Raw genomic sequence first — 16,230 nt, forward strand, 5'->3', positions numbered from 1 at the left:
CAATTCCTTTCGCTTTGTTCCTGTCGTGTCATTGTGACTCATGAGCAAGAATTAAAGGTTAAGAATGGCTTTTATGTGGTTTTTTATAGTGCCAATGAATGCCTATTTTTAGGAACTATTTTTAATTTCGCCACTCGTTTGAACAGTATTTAGCCCCAACTTTCGTTTTCGGGGGCAGTTTGAGATTGTTATTTACGTTACCCGGCAGCATTTATTGTTCGGAACTACATTGCGTTGAACCTATCCCTCCAGTTGAACCAACCCTCGGAATCAACTGCCAGCTCCAGTAGCATGGGGCGCTCAGTCTCTGTGCTAAGAAGCATAAATTTAGATAAAAATTCTGCGGATGTTGTTCGTTTCCTATTGTTTCCACAACTTTTACGGCGATTGGTAGATGACATTCGTCGTGCTTTCGAAAGAGATTTCTTGAAACATGAGCAGTCGCATCGTCGTTTCTTGAAGCATACTCAAATCCAACTATATTTTAAGTGGTCTAGTTACGAATCGAAAACGCCCTTGTTAGCAGATCCCTGGCATAATTAAGAACCGACACACAAACATCAGTCCGGAACTTCGTTTCCTTGCGCCTTACAATTCACACGGCCAATGGGCTCTGAAACGAGCATTCGGTCAAACATTTGTTCGGCTGGTAAAAACCTTTTGAAAAACGCTCTTCAGGTGATTGTAAGTGTATTTTCCAGTGTTGGGATGTATTTATTGTTAATTTTGGGCATCATTACACATAGGAAAAGTTCTTGAGTTTTACGTAGCACTACTCAGATAAGAATGTATTCAATACTTGAGAAATCGTCGCCTGTCTTGACTTCATTCATTTCACAGCTTCTTTTGCGTCGTAATTCAGTGAACACAAAAATATAGCGTTTTTTTATGCAGTACCCCAAGCGCGCAATATTGTTTTTTCATGCATGTTTCCCAATATGCGACACTCGAGCAACGGACAGTGACCATAGGATATGAATGTGAGCATGCGCTTTTTGAAATAAATCAATGGAATACCTTAACAGTGTTATGGTACAACCGAATGGCTACATTTAATCGTTGGAGTGCTTGTGCCATCATTTCCCCTAAGAATTTTGCTATTCCTATCACAGACGCAGGTCACCAACGTCTCAATTTGGAAATTGTTTCGATCATTGTAAAATTATTGGTGCCTGTATTTTCGAAGTTGAAACTTTAAAAAGTGCTTTGCGTGGCCTGAAATCCGGATTTTATTGCCTAGAAATTCGTCCTGTATCAATTACTAACAAACCCGTGAAGTGATTCATTCCGGCGCCTACAATCAACATAACTTCCTTTCATTGGGCAGACATGAGTGTTAGTACGCGGCCTGAGACCAGACATTGCTGTTTTCTATCTCTACACAAAAAAAAACAATCGTGTTATACTTGGGGTGCGTGTCAAGAAGCAGGCTTCATGTGACAGGCACGTTATACGGCAACGCGAGTGCATTAACACCGACTTTCATTCACGTAGAATTAACTTTCAGTCTTATAAACTCTGCGGACTCATCCTTGAACCGTGATTGCTTCTTAAACAGGAGTACCATTTGTGTCGTGTGTTTCATAATGAGAATCCGTAGGAAAACATACACATCAGGAGCAGTGTTGCCTGCATAGTATCTGGGATATTTTCTCGAATTAATGAAGCGTCGCTGCCGTTCTAAACAACTGACACAACGTCTCGCATCACAGCCAATAAGAAGTAATATGCACCCCTCCGCCTAACAACGATGATGGTTGTACACGAAGCTTTCTGGTGACGGATTCTTTGATTGTCGACTAAGTTTTACAAACCATTTCAACCATTTCAGAATGCAGCAATCGGATAGGTGCCGGCTTTATATGAAGAGGCACCCGGGTTCGATATCGGCGAAAAAAAGCATTTCTTTCGTTTGCTTCGGCCGGCGTTTTCGCGTTACAGACAGCATTAGTAAGAACACTAAATATTCGCTTTAACACTAACCTTTCAACAAAGCCGCAGTTCTCCGAAAAATAACTGGAAGAAATTTGTAGCGCACTTTCACAGGTGTGCCAAATATGCCCTCTAATAAAAATATGTGCTTGTCGTTCGTCATAGATGCAGTGAGTTGAGAAAGAAAAACAAACTCGTAATCGCCTTTGAGGAGGTTGAATTTCCTGCGTGGTAAATAAACTCCTCAAAATATGTACTGTCCATACAAACGCCAAACCCCAAGACGCCAAAGCGCATAACTCTGCTGTAGAAGTATTAAACATGACGCAGCCTTCCAAGAATGACTAAGCAACGTTTTATTTGCCCTAAGTAATTTAGCGAATGCTTTGCCACATTACTTGCTACCATTGCCCTTGGGATAAAGGTTCGCCAGGCAGTCGAAAACGCGTTTGAATTACTCCCTGCACAATAACCACACCTGCAATGAAAAATCTGGTTAAATGCGGAAATGTTCCTTGTGACTGCCAGCAACGTGAGTACGTACGACTCCGTCATCCGTTCGGCCTTGCAGGTAAAACAAAGGAGAGACTCATGCGTTTTAAATTTACCTGCTTAGAAGTTATCTTGCAATTGTTTGCGTTATTGGATAAAAAACTTTACTTCCTTGCTGATCGTTTCTGAGAGATGTTTGACATACTCTGACCACGTGTTTTTTTGTCAGAGCTTACATTTTATATTGCCCTGTTTTGTTTTCCTTATGAAACAAAATCTGTGTTCCTTTTCAACAATGTTTGTGTCTGTTGCTTTTACGTACTCGCTGTTTAAATTGCGCTATTTCCCATAATACACAAAGATCAAGGAGACAGTCATGCTCCCCTCTCGAAATACATTGACACTTTGTTCTGGCCCTTCTAAGTGTACTTTGGATATCATCACTGTATTTCTTGGGCCATGCCACCTAGTGGCGATTATAGAGGCTTTCCTTCGGCATCACTAGAGTCCTTTTAGGTTGCTTTGTGCCTTTCTTAGGCCATCGAACATTCATGTGTCAAATTGTGCAGTCTACGTAGCAGAAGGAAGACAAGCGTGACACAGACTTTCTGCATTCAATTTCACTGTGCTCTGGGACAAGCACAAGTTCCGAAAGAAATAAAGGAGCGTTCCAGCTTTCTAATATAAGCTACGGAAATTTAAACGAACTCCGGCTTTTTCTGCTGCAGTGGAGGTTTCGTAATTAACACTCGTACAGGTATCAGTAACATTTGTTTTACTGTGCATAGCGCCCGAATTCTGATCTTAAGGACAAAAATATTCCGCATAACAACAAAAAAATAGCTCTTTTTAAAAATAACTCATCCGAAGTATTTTACTTTGGTAGTCTACGTAACAATCAGAGCCCGCATGTTTGGATGGGAGCCAAGCACATTAAAAAGAGTAAATTTGTAAATCTAACTGACGATCGAGCAAACGTCTCACTGTGAGTCTGTGTTAGGCGTTTTTTTGGAGGCACTAACTTGCCTCTGCGCTGACACACCAGATGGTTCGATTAAATAAAACTTAGCCATTACACACCCAAATATCCAGACATCATGAAGATTCCATCTTAAAACGGTACGTGTTCAGCTTCATTGAGCAACAAAGATGTAGTGAGGAACCAGAAATGCTTTCCTTAACTTGGTTACGGTATGATTCGCAAAAAAAACCCTCAGTTTGACAGCTTTTAGTGCTAAAAAACTCACAAGTTAGGCAACCTGTGCTGTGTTTTGCTATTCGTTGATTGATTCATTGTGGGGGTTTAACGCGCCGACGCAACGCAGGCGATGAGGCGCGCCGTAGTGGAGGGCTCCGGATTAATTTTAACCACCTGGGGATCTCTAACATGCGCCGAAATCTCGTACACACGGGCGTTTTTGCTTTTCACCTCCATCAGAAAAGCGGCCGCCGCGGCCGGGAATCGAACCCGCGACCTCGTGCTCAGCAGCGCAACTCCTTAGCCACTGAGCCACCGCGGCGGGTGTGTTTTGCTATTCAGAAAATAGTTAAAGACCAAAGCAGTCGTCTACAATAAAAGCTTAATAATGCCAGAAAGTTCTCTCTTCTGTTTACTTTTTCGAGGTACACAGTTGGGAACATGTTGTACTTTTGTTCAATATAAAACATATCAAGTGCTTAACATCCTGTTTCTTCACATTCTGAGTATATAGTCACACGCAGGAGGAACGTCAATGACATATGGTGAAGACACCAGTGACATTCATGTCTGCGTTGTCTTCTAGATCAGAGAAGGCGGTCACTTGCTTGGCCTTACCATTTTTTATTTAACTGCTGCATATGTGGCTCTAGGGTGGGATCTTTTATCAAGGAGGACTGTATGCCTATAGGTTCCTCCGAGCACCACCGTCGCAAATCGCAATTTTTATGCCCCATAAGAATCGACCTAAATGATTGCGTCAAATTATTAACAAGAAAGTTTTAATTTTAGAAGAAACAGTGACCAGTTGACTGCCTATAGTGTGTACACAAACCACTGTGATAACTTCAGCCACGAACCAGGGGGCACGAGTTAACACCTCCGTGGAAATGGTAACATTCAACTTTATCGACCAGGGGATAACTATCTAACATTGTTGCATTTACCTTAGTGGATCAAGAGTTGTATTTATAGTAGATAGTCGTCGGGAGTAAACAAGCATACCCAGTACATTTGCTTTGCTTTTAGGTTCCCAAAAAGATTGACATATTTATACTTCACCCTGGTAAATATTTTTTCCTTGGATCTCGGACAGTTTCCTCTCGGATGTGTCCTTTTCTTATGATACAGAACTAGAAATCTTGTATCAAATGTATTTCTCGAATAGCTCGGAAAAATAAACCAGGCCTCCATTTTCCTTCGCATTTTCGGCGGGATACACATAAAGGCTCCTCCAAGTGATTGCATGTATGTCTGTATGTACACATTGCGTTTTAGGTTCCGCGAAGCCTGAATGGCCATCTTTGATCATATCTGCTTTCGTTCCTTCTTTCACATAGCTGTTTCCACGCGTTAGGAATTTTTTTACCTACCTCAAGGATTCCTTCTACAAACAGAAAATTTCGGGGCCTCAAATTTATCGCGGAAGTCTTGAGATTCAGTTTTTTTTCAAAACTCGTCCTTATAAACTTCTTGTAGAATTTTACAGGTTCGCTTTCTTTCTATTTCGAATGCTACGCGTTTTTCTAGCAAAGACAATCTTTTGCTCCCCATAATTAACCCTAATACGGGGAACATCCAAAACAATTTTGTGCTTTATTAATATTGAATTCCTTACCTACCTGTATGAGAAAATATCCGTCTACAAGGTTAGAGCTTTACTTAATTACTACCTGCTTGAAGTCTAAACTTCCTTTTTGGTGTACCATGTTGCTTCGTTTTTATGCTTGTATTGTGTTTACAGTTCCGTTATTCTTGAAATCTGCCGCCTATTGTTGTGGTATCTGTGGCTTTGCGCGGTTTATGATTCCCTGTAAATACATATGCTTAGCTCTATGGGTATGCAAATGTATTTCTTTCGCAATGTCTTTCAAATTTTTGTTGTATTTTCAATAGAAGTTTCGGCATGCGGCTTCGGCCTTAGGACCTACTTCTGAACTACAAGTCAGCTGTAAACATGTGTAAATTACTGCAATCAACTGTAAGCTTGAAACCAGAAAATTGTAACTGGTGACCAGTGCCCGAATTCTCAAAATAGTGTGGTGATTATTCTTTGTTATTTCGCAGTCGAGACCTACAAAGCCTAAATTTGTTGCTTCAAAATTACCCGTAGCCGTTTAGAAAGTATGCGATATTTCTTGCTCTTGATCATTACTTAGTCATTCAGAAGAAAGTTGTAACTTGATCTCTGCAACGGTCTTCAATTTTCCCAGACTGCATCGCTGCTTCGCAATTTACGACCGCGTTCAAACGCCGCCAGCGCCAACACAAACTCTACGACAGCTCTGTGCTCCACCGCAGACAATCTTTTTCCTAGGCCTCGCATGCTTTCTGCACGAGTTGTGTTTATGATCCCAAAATTTTCATTTCTCCGCTCTGCTGCCTGCTTGTCCGGACAACCTAACTTAGGCATTTTGCATTTTGCATCAATATTCTGCACTTGCACACCTTAAAACAAAGTTATTGCGCGTTTACCATTTTCGTCCGCCTGGTACTACTGATTACAGGCCCTGCTTGCTCACGTCCCCAAAATTGGCTTCTTTGTCGCCAGAAGGGGCTTCGTCAGAGTCGCTAACGTTATCGTGGATCCGTAACTTTTTGTCTTTTCGACGGCAGTTCACTGTGGTTAATAACTCTTCCTCTCCAGGTTCCGACGTCACCTCCGGAGCTCCTCAGGGTAGCGTCTTCGGTTCACTGATTTTTCTAACCTACATTATCGATCTTCCAACTAATATTCCTCTTTTAATACGGCTTTTTGCTGATGATTGCATTCTATACCATTCAATATCTAGCACCTATGATCATCTTGCTCTCCAGATAGGCCTTATTCTCATTAACAACTGGTGTGGTGCAGGGCAAATGACATTAAATTTATTTAAATGTAAAGTAATATCCGATAGTCGAAAAACATTAACTGTTGCATTTGTTTATTACATAAATAATTCCAACGTGTCACGGTCACCTTCGTATAAATACCTCGGCGTCCATCTCACCTCTAATCTTACTTGTGCGGCACATGCAACCAACATATCTGCAAACGCAACGAGAACACTAGTATACTCACGTCGAAACCTACGAAACGCGCCACATAAAGTCCGCAAACAAGCTTACTTAACCTTCGTTCACCCGCAGCTAGAATTCGCATCACCCGTGAGATCCTCTTCCAAGCCTACCACATTACTCAGCTAGAAGCTGTGAAAACAGAACGTCACGGTTCATTTCACGCATTTGTAGTCGCCCCTCGAGCATCACACAAATAAAACACGACCTTTCATTACAACATCTAGATATACGGCGCACAGTTGGCCTCCTGTCTTTGCTTCACAAATATATTCACGCATCCACGCCACAAAGCACCATTGCGCATGACTAAACGACTACACAATTACACGCATCTTTGGAAAAACAAATTAATTAAAATCATCGGCTTTGAATCATGCCATAGGACTCTGGAATGACCTCCCCGATGTCATTGGCAATTTAACTGAAGCTGCAAATTTTTGCGAGCAATTAATGATACATTTATCTGTCATATCATTGTATAACCTCCCCCAATTCTGTTTTTGCTCATGGTGTTTTTGTGCGACTGTTAAATTATTATTATTGCCTGAAACCCATCCTTGTGATTTGTGCAACCATGGTTATTAGTTCCAGTGTATTACTTTGTAATGTGGCAGAAGTTTCAACAACAAGCATTCTTTCTATGTACCCCCCTTACTCCATGCTCTGTAATGGAGCCTGTAACGTATTTTAAATAAATTAATAAAAACCCATTACCACATACCCGCCAAATGTAGACGAGAAATACGTTGTAGCTGGTGAAACGTACCTTTCAGTCGCACTGGCCCTCACTATTGGTATTTCCACCGATAAACATACACACTTATGGTACACAGCACATCCTCCGACCTACAATTTTGTAGGAATGGTCTCTCCCTTTCTTTTATTTTGTGATATCACGGTGGTGTTATTGAATAGCCCGATCAGCGGAAATACGGTTTCAGTGTTGTTTGTGTAACGCAAGCGCACGAGGAACGGAACTTCCAGAAAAAACAAAGATATCCCGAAATATTTTGTAATATCTTGGCGGTGAATACAGATATGCACCTGCATAACGTTCCAACTGGCTTCCATAGGGCATGCAAATGGCAACCCGGTTATGCACCACAAGAGCGTCGTCTAGGCTGGGACCCACTTTGTGGCTGTCATAGCGCATATGCGGCGGTGCGTGATTATAATGGACCAATTATGGTAGAATTTACACACAACGCTGCGAATTAGAATCTAATATAGTAAGTAATACCCCAGATCAAAGACAGTTTACGTTTGTTTTCCGTTGGAAAGAACGAGGTTACGGATGCAGGTAAGCCTAACAATAGGTCCTTAAGGCCAGTTGGACGACGAGAATGATGTCTCTATAACAGGCGCAAGGCCAATATAAAATGTTTGTTTTATCAGGCAAGATACCAGCCACCAACCGTTAAACATCCTGACTCCACGCGAATGGCCAGTAATGCTATGTCGGGCAACGGGCAGAGTAGCTGAAATTTTCTCTGAAATCACTTTGTGATGCGGGGAGCTACACACACACCATCTCCGCCACCCCACCTTTTCCTGTACATCAGAATTTTCGGTACGGAAGAATATACAAAAAAAAATCTTCCTTCATGAGAAGCCTGCACAGCATGAACACCTTCGTACTGTCGGAGTCACTTACCGTGGAATTTTTTATCTCGCGAACTGTCGGAATCAGCAGCCCGAAATTGCCATACCCCCAATACACAAAAGATACGGAGCGTGTATTTCAATGGCTGTGCCATGTGTTCACGGCAGAATGGTTTATTTATTCAGCAAAAACAAAGAAGAGGTTGTTTGCTACAGGTTTACGGAAGCCTTTCTCCGCCTTGGTGTATGTGTAGGAGAAAATGAAATATATAGATTCTCATGGAATATCAGTTCCAAAATTTAAAAACATATATATGCGAACGTCCCGTTTGGAAATGACAAACTGTCAATTCCCGTCCCTAATTGCAATTGTTCTTTGAAGCGGCCTTATTTTCTGGTGTTGAAAAACAAAACCAAGTAGTTACCTTAGGCAGTCCTTGTGAATTTCCGGTGGTGCAGTCTGGCTTATCTAAAGCCCTAGCTTCATCAAAGCTAATCATAGAAGCGCCTTGCCTTGGCCTTAGGTTGTCTGCTTTTGAGACCAACTTTTTTGTCTTTGGAGGTTCGGTGGATCTCCGTGCTGAGGTCTGTAACTTCCCCTTTCAAATGCCATTTCAGACGCCCCCAAGGTCACATACGCCTCGTGGTCGGCACCATTTACATTCAAACGGATTAATATTGGCGCAACCAGACCTTTATTTTTATAGGTATGAGAAAGATGGCCACTCATTCGGATCCTTTATTCTGAATTCCGGTGCTTCAACTAGCACTTTAGCGAAATTGGCGGAAAAATAACGAGCCTATTTAGACAGGAAGCACAATTCTTTATTTGGGAGCGCTGCACACGGACACATTCTTAACTTTTGTTATTTTCGCACCACACCTTCCTGTACTGGTATTTTCAATTTGTTTCCTGAGCTCAGCACCGATGTAAGCACCTGAAATATCTGAGGAGGTGTGTTAGCTCACAACCAAGATGGCACAAACTTAAGATTACCTAAGCAACTCTCCTTCTCTCTTTTCTAGCGCAACCCCTCAATAGGCGCCCACGAGTGCCTCGGTCTTGTATGAGCCGTGAAGAAATTTCTTCTGTGCCTTTTGTCAGGCACTTCTTGTGGCTACTAACACAACGTTCTGTGTTGGGTCCTGTCCGTCTCTATGCTCTGCTGTGCAAGAATACGAGCTTTCTCTTTTCAGAAAATGCGAAAATTGCACCAGGACACAGGCTGTTATAGAACTGTGTCGACGAGCTTTACATCGCGAATACTGACACTGACGACATTCTTTTAACACTGGAACGATTGTACGCCGAGCCCTTTCCTTCTTCTGCGACACGCGGGGGAACAAAGTAGGAATTTTGCGGCTGTTTCAGTACATCAAGCCGAATTTAACAATATGCCGATGCATTTTAAGATTACGCGACCAAATCCATATTGCTCACCTTTGAATGAAGTGTTTCAGGCTATTTTCTGCATTTTTCCTTATTGGATAAGTAGTCAAGAATAATTCGAAAGCTTCTGAATTCACAAAGGTAGGAAAAAACTAAGATTAGAAAGATGCCGAGCGGTTGACAAAATGTTCAAATAAGTTGTTTTTCTCCTTCTATAAAGTTTTACAGTTTTTTAGCCTACTGATGATGCCCCCGAAATAAAAAAAATCCCCATGTAACATGCCTGCTTGTGCTTCTTGATTGCAGTGCTCCCATGCGTTCGGAGCACAAACATTGAAAGCGACAGGGGAGTAAATTGAATAATTACTTCCGGCCGCACAAGCAATAACCACAGGATATGTTTATCGCTATAACAAAGAGTAGCGAGGAGACGACATCGTTGCCGTAAACGCACGGCAAACGCCTAAGTCACTGCCGTGTCGCCATTCAAGCAGCAGTGCAGCTGTGACTGAGCGTGTTCGGGACGTTTGGGAACACTGCAAACCATAGGTACTCGCTCGCATGTCACGTTGCGTTTTTGTTTTTGTTTTTCCCGGGTATCATCAGGAATCCTTAAAACACTAATACTCAATATTAACAAAACGAATTATTCGGACGTTTCGCAGACCGCTCTGCAACTTTTTAACTGCAATTTCTTTTTCCTAGCTTTGTTGCTTAAGAAGTTGGGTATATAAAATAGACTTTTTTTCCAACCAAGCAAACCACAAAAAAGTTGGGTGACATATTATAGACAAAAGTTACTAACATGCATTTTATCCCTGGTATGAAGTTATACCTGGTCCGGAAGTAAAACGCAATCCCGGATACCTTGGAGGCTACACTAGAAAGGTTCAACCATGCTAGGAAGGCTGTTGGGGACACAAACAGCACTCCCTCACCAGAGAAGGATCTGACCACCCTGGTGTAGTAGTTAGCCCAACCCCCTCATGAGTGACCAACCCAAATCTCGGCCCTCAGTCCGTAGCTGCTGTAGAAGACCTGGTCACGGTGGCGGTCAGGCAAGTGATCGAGCAAAGGGTGCGAAGAATCTCTCGATCAGGACAGGCCGCCTATGGAGCTTGAACTTGGCAACGTTCAACTCACGACCCTTCCTAGCGAGGGTAGCTTAGCTGTGCTATTAGAATGACTCAAACAAGTTATGTGAGATAATATTGGGCTAAGTGAGGTTAGAAGAACAGGAGAAGTCAGCATATAACTGACTAGCGGGCGTATTCTGTGCTATAGGGGGCTTTACGAACATAAAGAGCACGGGTAGGATTTTTTATCCACAAGGAAATAGCAGGAGATGTGGAATAATTCTTCAGTGTTAACGAAAGGATCCCAATCGTTATGATCAAGCTTAACAAGCGGTACAGGTTAAAGATAATACATGTCTATACAAAAACAGCTAGCTACGAGGATGAGGCCGTAGTTAATTTCTACGAAGACATCGAGTCAGCAATGAATAAGAGAACTTCACAGTTCGAAATTGCAATGGGAGACTTTAACAGAAAAGTAGGTGCAAAGAAAGTGGGAGAAAAGTCAGTGGGAAATTTGGAGTTGGCACTCGCAACTGTCGATGCAATACACCGGTTGAATTCGCGGAGAGAAATACACACAAACTACTGCACACATTCTTCCAGAAACGCGAAAGTAAAAAATGGACTTGGAAAAGTCCTGAAGGGATTGCAAAAACAAGAAATTAACTTCATTCTGAGTGACAACCCAGGTATTGCGCAACACGTGGAGATACGAAGCATGATTCGGTTCCGTGATGTTCGGGTGGTTAGGTGCAAAGTAAAGCTAAATGTCAAAAAAGAAAGAAGGAAGCTCGTAAAAGGTAAGAAGCTTAACGTCAGGTCAGTAACAGACAGGAAGCATGATTGTAAAATAACCTTTTAGAACAGGTTCGCACTTCCAGACGGTCAGAACGAGGACAGTGGGGACACCCTAAATGATAACCTAACAACAGCAAACACGGAGTCATCAGCGGCTACTGGAGAAGCAGCATGTAGGAAGCATACTGGAAAACAGACTAGGCAAACAAAGGAACTTATTTGGCAGCTCCAGAAGATCATATTGTCGAATACGGGGTATCAAACTGAACTAGCTGAGCCATCAAAATGAATAAACACAAGAAAAACAAATGATATTCCTGCGTACAGCATGGCGGCCATCGAGGAAACGTTAGAAAAAAGAAAGTTTGAAGACAACAAGCAGGAAGCTGGATATTGGCAGAGACAGAATGTCCGCACTAAGAGATGAACAGGGTGACATTACGCACAATATGCAAGAGATAATTAAAATCGCAGAACGATTCTACCCCAGGCTATACGCCAGCGAAGCTGAAGCGGGGCAAAGTAGGGAGCCTACAAACGTTGCTTGCGATGTTCCACAAGTAACGACAGAGGAAGTAGAAAATGCACTTAAGGGCATGAAAGAGGCACAGCTGCAGGCGACGACGGCATAACTATATACCTTCTAAAAGAGGGTGAAGATCTAACACTATACAAGCTTAAGTATTCTCAGGTGTTTAATGACTTCAAAAGTACCAACAGCCAGGAAAAACGCCAACCCCACCCACTGGGGTCTTTGAGGTATCTGTAAATAAAAAAATAAATAAATTCACAATGAGGGAGATGTTAAGTTCGCGCTCCTCATTTAATTAATGAAAGCTGCTGGTGGCTCATGTATCGGCGTCGCCTGCGCTTGTAGCTGTCATGCAGCGTTCCTTTCATGCAACCGCAGGGAGGCGAAGTTGGGGGCCAATGGGTCCATGTTTTGTGCCCCTTCCTTTTGTGTGGCAAAAGACGGGGGTGCTTACTCCAGTACCTCTGTTGCGTTGGTATGCGGTGGGTCATTGACGAGCTGACGGGAAGCGAAAGGATGCCGCTTCGTAGCGTCGACAAGTCGCGCGGGAAAGACTGAGGATTCGCGAAGCCGGCGTAGGTCTGTTCGTTTATGGGTCATTTGCCTCGAAAATGGTCGCCTGGGCTTAGAGCAGCTCTTCCCGTGAGTCAGGCGGCGGACAGCGTCGTCCCTTAGTCTGGTAGGGATTGGCCTAGACTCCCTCATTGTGCCTGCAAGCGCATGCGGACATCTGCGAGGCGGCAAGGCGAGGACACTAAGATGTTAGCCGCGCGAAGACCGCTCTAAGCGTTCGGCGTTGGCTTTTGAGCAGATGCCGCCCGCCCAGCGTAATGATGTGGCCACTCCGCGCGGTCAGTGACTTTGGGTGGCAGATGTCTTGTATTTGCTTGTCGGTTGCAATAACGTGCGCGGGAAACGTACTATGGGTGCATGAGAGAGACCGTTGGGTTCCGTGACAGCAGGTGGGGACATGTGTAGGATTGGTTGGTTCTTGTGGCCAATCAGTGGTTCATATTAAATATTTTGAAAGGGGTTTCGCACTTTCTTGAACGCCCCAATTGAGGCATGGTATTTGGGATAAAAACAGAAGTGTTCGGTTTTGTCCGGGGTCGGTCGAGAGGGATCTAGTTCGGTATAGATCTTGGCCGAACATAATGCTGCGGGCAGAGTGACAATGTAACCGTCATTCTGTCCTGATGTAAATACTTGGAGTAAGGTAAATAGTGTAAATAACTGTAATATCCAGCAAGAAAGGCAGTACCTATCTCTCACCTGCTTCAAGCGTTGGACGCCGGTCATCGGAGCGAGCCGAGATCATCCTCTCGGCTCGAGCGTCAAAAGAACTTTATTATTTCGTCTTTATCATTCATAAAGAAAATGGAGAGGCGAAATCCATCTGGAGATAAGAAAGATCTTACGAACTACAGACCCATCAGCCTTCTGTCGGTTGTGTAGAAGCTATTTAACAAGATAATCGTTTGCCGCATAACCGCCAGCCTAGACTTCCAACAACCCAGGGAACAGGCTGGTTTCAGAAAAGGATACTCTACAATTGATCACAACCACGTCATCAACCTAGTAATAGAAAAATGGCAGAGTATAATAAAATACTTGAAATTATATTTATAGGCTACGAAATAGCGTTCAATTCAGTAAGCCCCAAAGCAGTGATGAAAGCCTTAGAGAACCAAGGAATAGAGAAGACCTACCCACTACTCCTGGACGACATATATAAGGAATGCACCGGCAGAATTACACTTCACAAGCGATGTGATAAATTCCCGATCCAAAAAGGAGTGCGACAAGGAGATACAAACTCACCAAAATTGTTCACATGTCTGGAAAGTGTATCCAGGAGACTTCATGGGGAAAACTTAGGCTTACGGATAAACGGCGAGTACTTCAGCTGTTTAAGGGTTGCAGACGTCATAGTCTTGCTCAGTGAATCTGTAGAGCAACTCCAAAATATGATTGAGGAACTGCAATCAGAGATATTCGCTGTGGGGCTAAAGATAAATGACTAAAACTTAAGGTATGATAAATAAACATGCTCAACGCGCCTTCTTTTAGACTAGGAAACAAAACACTTTAACAAGTGCAAGAATATAACCTTGACGAGATGGTCAGAGCGGACACAAACCACGAGAATGAAATCAGGCGCAGAATAGGACTTAGATGGGGTGCATTCTGCAAGCACTCGCAAATATTGAAAAGTGAGATACCTCTATACCTAAAAAGAAGGGTATTCAACCAATGCGTCCGGCTGGTGAAGACATACGGAGCTGAAAATTTGCGACTTACTTGACATTTCGTGTACTGTTGGGTGAGTTGGTAGTTCATTGTAAAAGATGCCACAGCGCGAAATGAAACACGGACACGGGCAGCGCTCGTCCCGTCGTCTTTCTGTGTCCGTGATTTATTTCGCTCTGGTGCATCGTTTACAATAAACAATCAGAAAGCAACTTCGGTCCGCTCAACGCGCCATGGAGCGAATAATGGTAGGAGTAACACTTAGGGAGAGAAAACGAGCTACCTCGATGATGGAACAAACTCGGATAGATAATATCATAGTTTCAGTTAAGCAAAAAATGGACTTCGGCTGTTCATGTGGTACGAAGAACGGACAACAGGTGGACCACAAGGACAACAGAATGGATCCGAGAGACGGGACTAGAAGAAGAGGAAGGCCATTAACTCTATGGAGAGATGAAATCAGAAAATTCGGAGGCAAAGAATGGACTGGGCCAGCACAGGGCAGTAACGGGTGGAGGTCAACGGGAGAGGCCTTCGTCCTGCAGTGGACCTAAATAGGCTGTTCATGATGATGACGGTGGTTTGGTCACGCTGTCTCTGACTGCATCGGCATATTTATAAACACTGCCTAAAGTTAGCTGAAATACCCCCTGTATGGTAGTCAAAAAGGCCCATTGTGACGAGCGTGGCTAAGTGACCGGATAATTTCATTATAAAAACGAATGCGGATGACAGAGTTTACTGTCTGCGACGATGAAAGACATGGTAGTGGCATGTATTAGATGAAGTGATAGTTCTCACACTTGATTCCAGAGCTGCGCCGTTAAATTCCGATCGTGGTGGCTGCACAGTTTCTTCTCACACTACAGATGCGGCTATCTGTACACAGGCCTAGGCCATGCCCTTCTCACAGAATCTGGCGTTGCTAAAACGGCGTTACCTTGCCTACGTTATTAGTACTCCGTGCAATTTGTACTCCGTGTACTCTGTGTATGCGGTATCGCAAAAGCCGGGTCCGAGACCCACAAATAGAGGGCGCAGTGGTCAGGTAAGGATTCGCTTCTCCCCGTCCAGCTATTGGAAAAAGAGGGGAGGGAATCTCCCGCCGCTGACGTTTAGCTGCGGATTACTTCGTGCAATCCACAAATTTGCATTGCGGCAGTGCTGCCGCACTCCGGCATGCGGCCTTTGACCTTCGAAGCTACACAAGACCACAGCTCCACTGTTTCAGGAGATTACAAACTAGGAACTGGGTTTGTTATTTTCCGTTTTCGGACTAGCTCTAAATTGTCGACGAAAACAACAGCGTGCAACCACCACAGATTCTCATCGACACCATATTTTGTGACAATTCTTCTCGGTCTGAATACATAAATCTTCTAAAATGTATTTTATACGGGTGGTATCTACGCTGCAGTGACGCTCAGTGTTAATTAATCACACTGACGAGCCTCTGTCGTGACACAATTCAAGTGCTTTATGATTATCCCCGAGTTCTACACTTTGGGGAAGCGCACACCTTGTCACGGGTCGTTTCTTTTTGTAAAGTGTAACAGTGCGTGAAACGTTTTGTTAGTGCTTGAGAAATGGTACAACGTTTCAAAACGATTCATTCGCTTTTTACTTGATACTTTAAGGCACCATATTTACTTCCAGAAGCACATTTCTAAATGGAGCCGTACCTTCTTGCACCGTTCTATGCCTCAGCCTGGTGAATTAAGGAGTATTGCAGCAGTCTTTACACGCTGACATGAAATGCCTTAACGCTCCCACGTTCGTGAAATTGCGTAGCCTACCGGCCGATTTTTCCCTTCCTTCCAAATAGTCGAAAGCCTTGTAGTTCCCAGCAAACGCGAAAAGTTACCTTCGTCGTCAAAACATTCAAGTGGTG

The 16,230-nt window shown here is 43.3% G+C and overlaps 1 protein-coding gene across 2 annotated transcripts in view; it reads right to left on the bottom strand.

Moving 5' to 3' along the window:
- Window positions 1–16,230, bottom strand: part of LOC144149448 (uncharacterized) — an 89,443-nt gene that overhangs the window by 27,957 nt on the left and 45,256 nt on the right. The gene's annotated exons all lie outside the window — the stretch shown is intronic.

This window comes from Haemaphysalis longicornis, unplaced genomic scaffold (genome assembly GCF_048455015.1).
Source record: "Haemaphysalis longicornis isolate Haplotype H1 unplaced genomic scaffold, Haemaphysalis longicornis Haplotype H1 scaffold_8, whole genome shotgun sequence".
Classification (NCBI taxonomy): domain Eukaryota; kingdom Metazoa; phylum Arthropoda; class Arachnida; order Ixodida; family Ixodidae; genus Haemaphysalis; species Haemaphysalis longicornis.